General features: G+C 43.2%; 1 protein-coding gene and 1 long non-coding RNA gene across 4 annotated transcripts in view; one reads left to right on the top strand and one right to left on the bottom strand.

The window, feature by feature from the left end:
* The window catches only part of LOC143473549 (uncharacterized), a 19656-nt gene extending 12837 nt beyond the window's left edge, over positions 1-6819 (bottom strand). The window contains exon 1 of the long non-coding RNA XR_013120546.1: positions 6629-6819. This is a non-coding gene — a long non-coding RNA (uncharacterized LOC143473549). The remainder of the gene's footprint in view (positions 1-6628) is intronic.
* The window catches only part of zbtb7b (zinc finger and BTB domain containing 7B), a 19618-nt gene continuing 12303 nt past the window's right edge, over positions 5062-12376 (top strand). The window contains exons 1-3 of one of the 3 annotated variants that reach the window (XM_076970599.1): positions 5062-5471; positions 5875-5935; positions 8070-8140. The gene's annotated coding sequence lies outside the window, so the exon portion shown is untranslated. Of the gene's footprint in view, positions 5472-5874; positions 5936-6684; positions 7038-8069; positions 8141-12376 lie in introns of those variants that run through there. The other 2 variants (XM_076970600.1, XM_076970601.1) reach the window with 2 other exon arrangements.

The following is a 12376-nucleotide window of genomic DNA, read 5'->3' as shown; positions in this document are numbered from 1 at the left end:
CATTCCTAGTACTGATATATCTCTCACCCTCTCACCCTTAGTCCCATTACATCCTGTTCTTTGATGTCTTTTCTACTCCTAAAACCAGATGCCTAGAGTGCACATTAAGGACCAAAAGGTTTATTTTTATTTATACCACAGCTTTAGCTTTTCTTCAAAAACAATAGTGTGATTCTAATAATTATGAAAGGATGATATATACACAGGATTTATGATGTAAGGGTTATTTTAATGAGAATAAAGAGAATTTAGAATCAGTATGTTGCTTCCCCTAATTTGTGTTTGTGTGTCTAAATATGTATAATCCATGAGAAAATGTGTACATTTTATATAAATGGCAGGTAATTATGTAAATTATCAGATTAATGTGCTTCTTAACACATGTCAGGTGTGTGTGTCATTTGCTGGTGCTGGTCATAAAATTAGAATATCATGAAAAAGTATTTATTTCAGTAATCCCATTCAAAAAGTGAAACTTGTATATTATACGCATTATACTCACAGACTTGATATATTTCAAGTTTTATTTCTTTTAATTTGATTATTATAACTGTAAACTAATGAAAACCACTAATTCTGTACCTGAAATGGTTCAATATTGAAGACACCTGGTGCCAAACAGCTAATGAACTCAAAACACCTGCAAAGGAATTTAAATGGTCTCTCAGTATAGTTCGGTAGGCTACACAATCATGAGGAAGCCTGCCGACTTGACAGTTGTCCAAAAGACGACCACCGACACCTTACACAAGCAGGGCAAGACATCAAAGATGTCCACTTTATTAGGTACACCTGCCCAACTGCTCATTAACACAATTGTCAAATCAGCCAATCACATAGCAGCAACTCAGTGCATTTAAGCGTGTGGAAATGGCCAAGACGATATGCTGCAGTTCAAACCGAGCATCAGAATGGGGAAGAAAGGTGATTTAAGTGATTTTACATGGTTGCATGGCATGGTTGTTGGTGCCAGACAAGCTGGTTGGTCTGAATATTTCAGAAACTGCTGATCTACTGGGAGTATCACGCACAACCATCTCTAGGATTTTCACAGAATGGTCAGAAAAAGAGAAAATATCCAGTGAGCAGCAGTTTCTGTGGGCGCAAATGCCTTGTTGATGCCAGAGGTCAGAGGAGAATGGCCAGACTGGTTCAAGCTGATAGAACAGCAACAGTAACTCAAATAACCAGTTACAATCGAGGCATGCAGAAGAGCATCTCTGAACACACAACACGTCGAACTTTAAGGCAGATGGGCTGTAGCAGCAGAACACCACACCGGGTGCCACTCCAATTTACACAGGCTCACCAAAATTGGACAATAGAAGATGGAAAAACCGCAGCGTAAATTGATGAGCCTCAATTTACGATGCAGCATTCGGATGGTAGGGTCAGAATTTGCTGTCAACAACATGAAAGCATGGATCCATCCTGCCTTGTATCAATGGTTCAGGCTGGTGGTGGTGCAATAGTGTGGGGGATATTTTCCTGGCACACTTTGGGCCCATTAGTATCAATTGAGCATCGTGTCAATGCCACAGCCTACCTGAGAATTGTTGCTGACCATGTCCATCCCTTTATGACCACAGTCTACCATCTTCTGATGGCTACTTCCAGCAGGATAACTTGCTGTGTCACAAAGCGTGAATCATCTCAGAATGATTTCTTAAACATGAGAATGAGTTCATTGTACATGAATGGCCTTCACAGTAACCAAGATGTCAATATGGGCCAGACTCTCTGAGGAATGTTTCCAGTACCTTGTTGAATCTGTGCCAGGAAGGATTAAGGCAGTTCTGAACACAAAAGGGGATTCAACCCGGTACTAGCAAGGTGTACCTAATAAAGTGGCTAGTAAACTGTGGTACTGTAGCCTGCAACGATTCTAGATGTGCTATGTGTAAATTCATTAACACAACCACTAAAATAAGTGGCACAAAAAAATTGTCCTCACTGATTCATCCTCATCACCACAGCAGGTGTTGTGTACTGCATTACGTCCAAGAGATGTAATCAGCTTTACATTGGAGAAACCAGGAGAAGACTGATCAGTTTGTTGAACATCTCCAGACCATCAGGACTAAGGATTTGTTATTTACAGTACCAAGGCATTTTAATACTAATGGATATTGTATTAACAACATATCTGTTTGCATAGCCACTTGTTGCTATGGCAGCAATGAAATTACTGATCTACATGACTGAAACTTTAGAACCTCATGGAGTGAATGTCCCAATTTAAACATATAGTTGGTAAGAATGTTTTCTGAGTGACAATAAAGAACTGTTCTATTTTACTTTGCATAGCTTTACTATGCACTTTACATTGCATAGTAACACTGCAGTTACTTATCTGGGATCTTCTTCAGATTATACATTTATAAACCATATATGTATATAAATCTCCAGTGTGGTTGTCAAATTTTGGAAGAGATTTGGCAGCCCTCAACTAGATGTTACAGAGAACTGATTGACAGAAATGGCCAGTACTTGAACATTTATTCATGTATTTTAAATTTACATATTAAGGATATTTTTAATTTCTACTGAATATGACTAAAAATAGTTAAAAACCCTAAAATATAATTTATTTTACATTTTATTATATTGTCTATAGGCCTAATGATCATACCCATAACCACTAACTCTGGCCTCCATGTTCCATTTATTCTAGCCACTGTTAGAGTAAATATCCCTGTGCCTACATGTTCAAAAATACTGGATTTTCCTGATACTGGATTTAACTGAATAAGATGTATATTAAATGTTTGGACATAATATGTATTGTTTTTAACTATTTTGAAAATGTATTTGTAATTTGCATCAAAATACATTTCAGTGTTTTTGACCCACTTCAGATGGTGGAGAAGTGGTGGGGAAACTCCACCTGTAAAAGCCTTTTCTGCTCTAACCCTAACCCCTAACCCCTAACCCCTAATATCCCTAACCCAACGGAGCAAGAAGAGGACAAAGAGCCACCCCACTCTGATTGGTCCTGTTGAACCTGCACTGATACATTTACATTTATGGCATTTAGCAGACGCTCTTATCCAGAGCGACTTACAAAGTGCTTTGCATCTGATCACAGAATTCATCCTAGGAAATAGTACAGATAGGCCAGAATTCAAGACACTATTGAGTTAGACTACTACTAAACTACAGGAGTCAATATCATTACCTAGTGTTTTGCAAGTTAGACGTTTGCCAAGAAGCACAAATAACCATAGACAGACACATTTAAGAACAACGGCAAGTGGTATCAGCTGAGTTAGTGCTCAGTATAGTATATAGTATAGTATACTATAGTGTATAGTGATACAGGTCTGTATGGGACAACGGACGACCATGCAGGTCATGTGGAAACTACTGGAAACTCAGACATGTCCATTTGTTTATTAACTGATGTTACAGTGTTTGCACAGATCATTTTGTGAAGCAGAAGTTTTCAGTAAAAAATGCCTGTTAGGAGATAGATATCTGGAAAATAAGGAAAAGGCAATTGGGGCTGACAGTGTTGATCCATAACATGAAGAAAAGGGTGCAGGAAAGGTTTTGACATATGAATGAACACATTCCCAGACAGGTATTGGTGTGGATGCTGGCTAATTTAGATGGTATTTGTGCTTTGTGGGGAGAAGGTGATAATGCTATTGACAAACTGGCATTTCTCTCTGGCATAGTTTAGTCACTTTGAACTGGCCAAAGATCAAGGTTCAGCTTCTATGGCAAAGGTTAAGTGTGTCACACGCAGGTGGCAGAAATCCTTTACGTCTCTCCAGTGGGCCACTGCTGGCCTGGAGCTGCTGACATGGGCCAGGACTCAAGTACCTCTTCTCACACCTTCTGTCATTTACAGTGGACAACAGGAAATACATCAACAAAAATTCTGTATCAGGTTTCACCAGTAGCAATGTGCAACAGTCATGTGCTCATTGTTCATTTCAATGAGGTTGTAATACAGATCTAATGTAAGCGCAAAAGTAGAACTTGATTTTGTAGTTAAGTAATGCATCTGTAATATAACTGAATTTGCATTACCAGTTCTGGCCACATGATGGTGTCAAATATCAAATTAAATATGAGCACAAAATTGTACACTCGATGAAATTAAATGAAATTTCAGTACTTAGACTGATAGTAACACCTCACAGGAGGAAGGGGAACGCTTGGGGAGGAGTGAGAGAGATCGAGAGTGTGAGACAAAGGAGGACAGAAACATAATCTGCCCTTACCCAGTAGCTCAAACAGCAGCAAACAGGAGCTGAGATTGGCACGGGGTGGGCAGGTGGTGGAGACAACACGGGATGCTTTAATCACTCTCACACACACACACACACACACACACACACACACTTCTGTCTGCTGAATGACGTTCAGATTGTGATAGTGAGGTGATCCCCTCCAGATCTTCGAAACGCTAAACCACTTCAAACAGGAAATGTGTCTCCTTTCTGTCTCTTCCTCTTTCTTTCTCACTTTGTGTTCTCTGTTCACTCTCTTGTTTTTTTCTGTCTCATCGTTTTTTTAGGCATGAATCATTTTACAGTACAGACATCCCCTTACCATCAGACCTGCTGACACTTGTGACATATCCATCACAAAGGCCTCGACATACAAACTGTCATTATACTACAACAATAATAAGACAACAGGAAAATGTTAAAATGTACCTCAGTTTTTTCAGTTACAAACGTACAAGCCAGGCGTCTCAGAAAGGCTGTTTGATAAAGACAGTCATTCAGAGTTCAGTCAGCTGTAATGAATTAAATATGCCGTTAGCAGGGCGCTAACCCCGACCGTGCGGCGCGAGACACCGTCCGCGTGAGCGGCGCTCCTCACGCTCGCGCTCAGGTGCTCGTGTTCCCGCTCCTGCTGGTCGCAATCAAAAAATAAACTTTTTCAGAGACACTTTCACAGCTGCTAATGCCGGTAGTTCTGTGCACGCCTGCTCATTTAGACAGCTTGCACGGACACTTTAGATGTCCTTCATATCAACGCAATGCCCCACCCCCCCCACCCCCCACACACACACACACACACACACACACACCACCCGCACCCTCCCCTGCTGGCATCCCCACCCCAGCAACCCTCCGCAGCCCGCCAGAGCCAATCCGCCGCTGCGCTGTAAGGAGCACAAGGCGCTTCCTGGTTGAGGAGGAGCTGGAGTCGGGAGCGGGCCAGCCGCACCGGAGGGGGGGCACAACTAGAGCGGCGCTCCGCCAGGGGTCGAGCCGACCAGCAGGACTGGAAAAGACTGGCAGTCAAATCGAGTGGGCACAGCGCGACTGGGAAGAGGCCGGTGGAGGAGGAGAGAGGAGCGGGTGGAGGAGGAGGAGAGAGGAGCGGGTGGAGGGAGGTGTTCCCACCGTGACGGGAGGGGGGCGCACGGCCGCACCGCAGTGTCGCTTCAGGAAGCGAGCACCGCTCAGGTGGGACGCGGAGAAACAACTCAGGTGACACGGACTCAGGTAAAACGCTCATCTTCCTACCGTTTCCGCTGTAAAAGGCAAACGTCATTACTTTTCAGGTTTTCCAGAAATGGCGACATGTCCAAATGTTATTAGCGTTGATCCGCGTTTATCACTGCGTCCTTCAGCGGGGTGTCGGAACCGACCACGTCACGGGTGTTCGGTAACCCCATGACGTGCTTATCTCCTCCTTTAATAACTCTAAGATCATTCGTGTTGGTTATTTCCTCCTTTAATTATTCTTTAAGATCATTCGTGTTGGTTATTTCCTCCTTTATTATTATTCTTTAAGATTATTCGTGTTGGTTATTTCCTCCTTTAATAAATCTAAGATCATTGGTGTTCTAGCGACAGCACATCGGTCCAGTTAAGCGGCTGTATTTGTGCTTTATGTGTATTGCAGAACACGTACTAAATCGCTGGGGTTGTAAAGCCTCTCGGCTACCTGTGCGGCGGCTGGACAGGTGAGTCGTTTGTAGACCTCCGAATAGTCTGCAGCTAATTATAGCAGCCTGGTGACATTCAAAACCCAAACCATCTCACGCACAACACACCTTCACGTTGGGATATCGATAAGCCGACATTCCCATTGCGTTAGTCGATTGATTTAGTTTGGATTGTTGTTCGTGTGGAACAGCAAACGCGACGTTAACGTATAGTTACTGACCCTCTTAATAAAAGTTTGATGTAGAAACAGTGGGAAAGATCATCGTGGTTCTGGTGACTGATCATTATTCATATGCTTCACTCCACCGCGGCTGCTTGCTCACGTTAGGCGGTGTTACACCAGCGTTGGTCGTTCCTTCGACAGGTTTGAAGCTAAAAGTCAGTTAGGAGGCGGCTTGAGGGTGCTACTTCCTCAGTATAAATGTGTTGCTGACTCTCCCATACGGAGGAGCACCGGCGGAACCCGCCCGACCGGCTCAGGAGGCTGACGGTCCTGACACGCAGACTGGATCTTCTTAGAAAAGCGTTAAACTCGATAGTGACGCGTATGCCAACATCCACAGTAATGCCACATAAAAGGTTAGAAATGCGGTCTGACTCCAGAGGTCACATGCTTTTGTGAAGGACAGCAGAGGTGGTTTGATAATGATCCTCCCCCCCCCCGGTGTGTCTGTCTCATCCTGCCCTCACCGCCATGGTAACTTCATTACCTGTGTCATTAGCTCCTGCTCCTCTCACGCGCCCCTCCCGTGTCCGCCTTGCAGCCGGTAAATCTGTAGTCATCTTACCCAAATGGTCCTTTTAAGAATGAAATCCTTCAAGCGTTACGCCACAAATTTGCCCCCAATAATTATGCAGCGCTGACGCACAGGGAGCACGTGCACTTGAAATGGGCCGTGTGCAGAGCCGGAGTGGCTAATCGGGAGATTCGGGAGGATTCCCGATGGGCCGGTTCATGTTAATCTCTAGTTTGGGCCAATTGGGAGGGAAAAATAATTTTGGGCCGGATTTGGGCATAAAACTCCCGGGCTGAAAAGGTGTCCCACTCCGGCCCTGGCCGTGTGGCATGTGTTGAGTGTTTATTTCTGAAAGCCTTCTGAAGACTCCGTGTATGCATGCGTGAGTGGTTGATAAGTTTACCTTCAGTTATACACTCTTGAACGAGCTGTTTTAGATGGTCTTCATGTGTATGAAGGCTCACTGTTGTAGGCGTGTGTATGCAGGTTAGCGTTCATGTGAACACTAGAGAGAGTTGTTTTGCCGCAGGTCTTGGGTCTTTTGTTTATGGGTTTAGGGAGAGCAGCAAACAACTGAAGCTAAATCATATTAAATCATTCTAAAATATACATACGAATACACATGTATAAAACCCCAGTGTGTATCAACTATCTGTACAGTGGTCTGACCTGAAAGAAAAAATAAATAAAATAATCATGTAGGTCTTCATGTACTGGTCCTTATGATGCGTGTTCACTGATTCTGAAGAAAGTAAAGCAAAAAAAGTAAAATAACTGAATTTAATAATGGTCAGAAGTCACAAGGATTTTTTTTGTTTTAGATGTAACATCTATTAGAACTAAACTAAATAAAATATTTTAGTGGTTGTACTTTTTGTGTGTGTGTTTCTGCTTTGTGGAGATTGTGAACTTTTGATTAATAGCAGTGTGTGTAAAGTGTGTAAATAGTCCCAGGGTCAGGGATGGGTGCGTAAATGCTTCATCTCTTAAAGTCATTGTCCTTTCTCCTCTTCTGCCATCCCCGCTCTCCCCGCTCACATAGGAGCACTTTGAGGACCAGTTTAAAACTGTGATTAGCAGGTGTCTGAGGGGCTTCACCGTGGAACTGAACAGAGCTGTGTGTGCTGTGTCAGAGGTGTTTCTCACTGTCTCTCACCAGAGGTTTGGTGGCTGGATCTTTGTCCATCAAACAGATTACTTTAGCTCTAACTCTAGATTAGTTCACATTTGCCTCAATTAATCATAATCATCAGAGGAATCCAGGAGGCTGTGTGAACAGTCCAGACATGTCGGTGCCATAGGACGTTGATCTCTGGTCTCACCTGCTAGTCCTTGTGCACTGCTGTCCTGCCCTGTTGTTTAATCCCAGCTGTGGGATTTAATTTAAACTCAAACCCTGTCTGTTCCCCAACAGCCCAAGGAAGATCGACACCCCAGCCTGAGAGAGGACAGGATAGTGGGCAGCTGGGAGTTTATGGGCTTTAGGTAAGATCTCTCTCTGTCTTTTTCTCTCTTTCTGTCTCTCTCACTGGATGGGTAGAGGGTGAGATTCATCAACTATGCCAAAGACAATTTTTTTTTTTTCTTCGAAGATCATCCCCTAAAAGACCCTGAACCACAGAGAGTCTCCCACACACACCCCAAACACACATTCCTGTAAATGTTTTAATTAGGGCACAAGGACCTGTGTAAAATTCCCCCTGATCACACTTTAGGAGTTTCAGTTTCATGCTCTCACACAGGGGAAGAGTCACCACAGGAGGACGGGTGGGTGGGAGGGATCAGTGGGAAAATGCAAGATCTGGCATTTGTAGCTCTACTGTCTGTCCCGCGAGAGGAAGCGGACTGGCATTTCCTTTTTTTGATTGAAGTTTCAGTCATATTGACAACCGACCACCAGACACACACACTACACGTACACTTATATTGGAACACGGTGTAAAATGATTCAGTGGTAAACACACTACACTTTCAGTCCTATGAGCCTGGAGCTGCTTCTGGATCAGCTGTAAGTTCACAGGTGTTTCCAGCGCTGTAATGAGATGGTGGATCTGAAGTTTAGGCAGGTTGAGTTTAGGCAGGTGCAGTGTGTGCACAAGTGTAACTCAGCCATGCGCTAACACTCACTCCCTTATTCCTCTGTGAGTCGTGTGCATTTTCGTGTGGTCTCAGGTCATCAGGCACTCTCCCATTTCTTTGTGTTGTTGTGTTCCATCTTGTCTGTGACTTTATTGTACATTTCTTCTGAGAGGTCTACACGAGGTACAGAAACAGTGAGAGATAAAGAGACAAAGAACAGAGAAAGAGTGGAGAAACAGGAAATTGATGAGGATCAGTCGGTTTTGCAACATCTCACGAACACACAACACAAAACTGTTAGGACCCTCCCTTATAGGGTAGTAGCTGAAATCTGCTAATGCAATGACACACAAACTCACACAGGACCCCTACACTGCTATGACACACACACTCACAGGATCTCTACATGCAATGTTGCACATCTGAGTTCCCACACAGAGTTCAGGGCAGACGTGTAAGTCCTGACCAGATACAGATACTGTAGATCAAAGTCTAACTCCTCACACACTTGCGCACATTCGTACATATGGTGACACACACGATACAAGTGCTTAAGTGGACTATAGAGTTTCAGAGGTATGTTGTTGCTGATTTAGAAATCAGGCAGACATTGATGGACTCACAGATGTCACTCAAGTCCCCCCAGGACAATCACTGTTTTTTTCCTGTTTAAGACATTTAGTTCAGTAGTGTAATCTACAAATAGAAGTTTAGCCTAGAAGTAGAATTACTAGGATGAAAGGATTGACGGGTCTCACACACACACACACAAATGCACACACACACACACACACACACACACACACACACACACACACACACACACACACACACACACCTGTGCACAGTTTCCTGTCTCTCCCACTCACACCCCATTTTTGTCTGTTCAGACTTTTCCCCCATCTCACCCTCTCTTGCTTTCTTTCTCTCTCCTTGTTCGTTCTATCAGTTCTTTGTCTTTGACACACATCTCCCACTCATTTTACCCCACCAGCCACTCAGCTTGAGTTTTTCAGACTTGATTTTCCTGTCTGTTCTCTCCCCTAAATATCTATCGCTATGTTTTTACCACCAGGCACACAGTCCCACCCACCCACCCTCACCCTTTCTTGTGTGTTTTCGAAGAACTCATCTGTTTTTAGAATAAGATGCACCTGCTCTTTTTAGCTTACGAGATCGTTCCTCAAATCTCAGACTTCTTTAGAGTTTGTTTTCCTCTGATTTCTTCCTCTCATCTCATACTCGTTTAGATCTCACCTTTTTCTCTTGCATTTATCTCATCTTTCTTTCTGTCTTTTTATTTATTTATTTTTTTTTACATTTTACCCTCCTTTGCCCTGGTGATACTGGTGGTAAAGGTTTAGTACCATTCTGGGTCTTCATGTTTTAATACTTCCACATATATTTAAATACTGTTACAGGTGCTTGGAACACCAACCCAGCTGTATGCCACATGACTAACCCCTAACCCTAACCCTAACCCTAACCCTAAACCCTAATGCTAATGCATGCCATCCTGCACTGCCAGGAACACTGAGGAAACATTTATATAAAAGGTTCCTCTAACCCTAGACACTGAACATCCCATGAGAAACTGCTGCACACACATACACATACACGGCCACTCTAGCATTCACTAAACCCTGTGTGTTAAAGAGAAAGCCGTAGTGGAGCATTGTGGCGCTGAACTAATGCTGTCCCTGAACCCTAAACCCTGTCCCTGAACCCTAAACCCTAACCCTGTCCCTGAACCCTAAACCCTAAACCACTATCCACTGGAACAGAACTCAGTCCAGTAGTGATTGTTACTATAGAGTGAGTGCAGTCTCAGTGCAGCTCTGCCTTGCAGTCCCTGAAAACAGACATTCTCCTCTCAATCACACATGCACTAAGGGGGCACAGATGCATCACTGTGTCTGTGTGTTTGTTCTGCACAACTTGATCATTTCTGAAGGTGAGGTGTGATTCAGCCTCTGCTCTGTGTCTCACTGAACTCCAGGGAACTGGAATGTTGCTGAGTGTCCAGTAATTGAACTTCAAATGTTTTCTCTAGGGTTGCGGTCACCACCCACCGGACTGCGGACCGGTACCGGTCCCTGGGTCATTTGGTACCGGGCCGCACAGAAAATATACATACACATATATGATCAGAGTCTGAGTGATGTTTTATTTTGAAAAATATAAAAACTATTTGGGATTCTCTCCCAATTACATCCGTTGGTGCGTCTGTTGAGTTTTTTTTATGTGGTTTATATTCGTTTTTATGCCAGTCGTTTTATTTAATCGTATTTATCACCCCTACTTTAAAGGCCGGTCCATGAAAATATTGTCTGACATTTGGGGATTACTGTACATGAAAGAACTTTAGTGAAGAGAGAGAGAGCTGGCTCAGTTAATGATGTTTGTGTGTGGTGTTGCACTAGTATTTACAGATTAGGCGCACGTAATTTTGTTCATCACTGCTCGAGTCTTTTACGGGGCGCACACGCACACACGGCACCACGCTCCTCTGCAACACAAGCACACCCTCCATAACGTCCTCCTCAGTGAAACACACACACACACACACACACACACACACACACACACACACACACACACACTGCTCTGTGGTACAGAATGAGCACCAAAGCAGAAGTGTGAGTAGCATGAACAGCAGACAGTATGAACAGGGAAGCATGACTCGAAATTTCCACTCGGCTCACCGGTGTACTTTTGGGAAACTGAAACCTGTGTGTGTGTGTATGGGCCTTGGTTACAATCATCATTTGATTTTGGCTGGTTGACTATTGCTGTTTAGCAAATACTTTTGTGGATATTTAAACTGATTTGACCATGATATGATACCGTGACCAGCGTAGGGCAGTTCTGTATCAGAGAATCTGCAGGAGCTGGGATAGATGTTGACACCTGATTGGAGCTTTGACTATGAGAACTCATCCTCCTATCTGATTATTCTTATTGGTTTGTAAAGGCTACTTTGGGTTTTCTTGGGGTGTGTGTGTGTGGGGGTGGGTGTGTGTGTGTGTGTGAGTGTGTGTGTGTGTGTGAGAGAGACTGAGAGAGGCACCGGATGTAAACTGCAGACAGGAACATACCCTCTCAATTTCCCACTAACATCATTTCAGAGAGTTTTTAATTATTTCTCAATTCAAATTGGCAGTTATTAGCTACAGTGCATACAACTGTTTATTTTAAAAAGCTTTATTTAAAAGCTTTATTTAGTGCATGGCTATCATCATTTTAGCAATCTAAATGAAATTAACACAATGTTTTTAGCTGCCATGTCTTTCATTTTTCTTTCAATTTGATTTTGTCATTTCTATGTTTTATGCTTTGCAAATTTTTTGTACCTTATTGTTTTTAAATAGGATCTAAATGTTTATAAGAAACTACTGAGCTCTGTTAAATGGTGGTTAATACATTTCTTAAAAAGCAAAATATCTGATATGCAATAGCATTTCAAATACAGCTCTGCGCAGTTTTCTAGAATTCCATAACTGCTTCATAATGTAAAATGAAGACAGGGTTAGGGTTAAGCCTAGCCCTAAACCTAGCCCTAGCCCTAAACCTAGCCACTTCTGAATCTCTCATTGTGTGGCACAGCTCCAAGCACTCCTTCCACTGCAAAGATCAGTCAGA

The sequence above is a fragment of the Brachyhypopomus gauderio genome, chromosome 13, assembly GCF_052324685.1.
Source record: "Brachyhypopomus gauderio isolate BG-103 chromosome 13, BGAUD_0.2, whole genome shotgun sequence".
NCBI classification, from domain to species: domain Eukaryota; kingdom Metazoa; phylum Chordata; class Actinopteri; order Gymnotiformes; family Hypopomidae; genus Brachyhypopomus; species Brachyhypopomus gauderio.
Note: the sequence above shows the minus strand (reverse complement) of the source record. Positions and strands in the feature narration are given on the sequence as shown.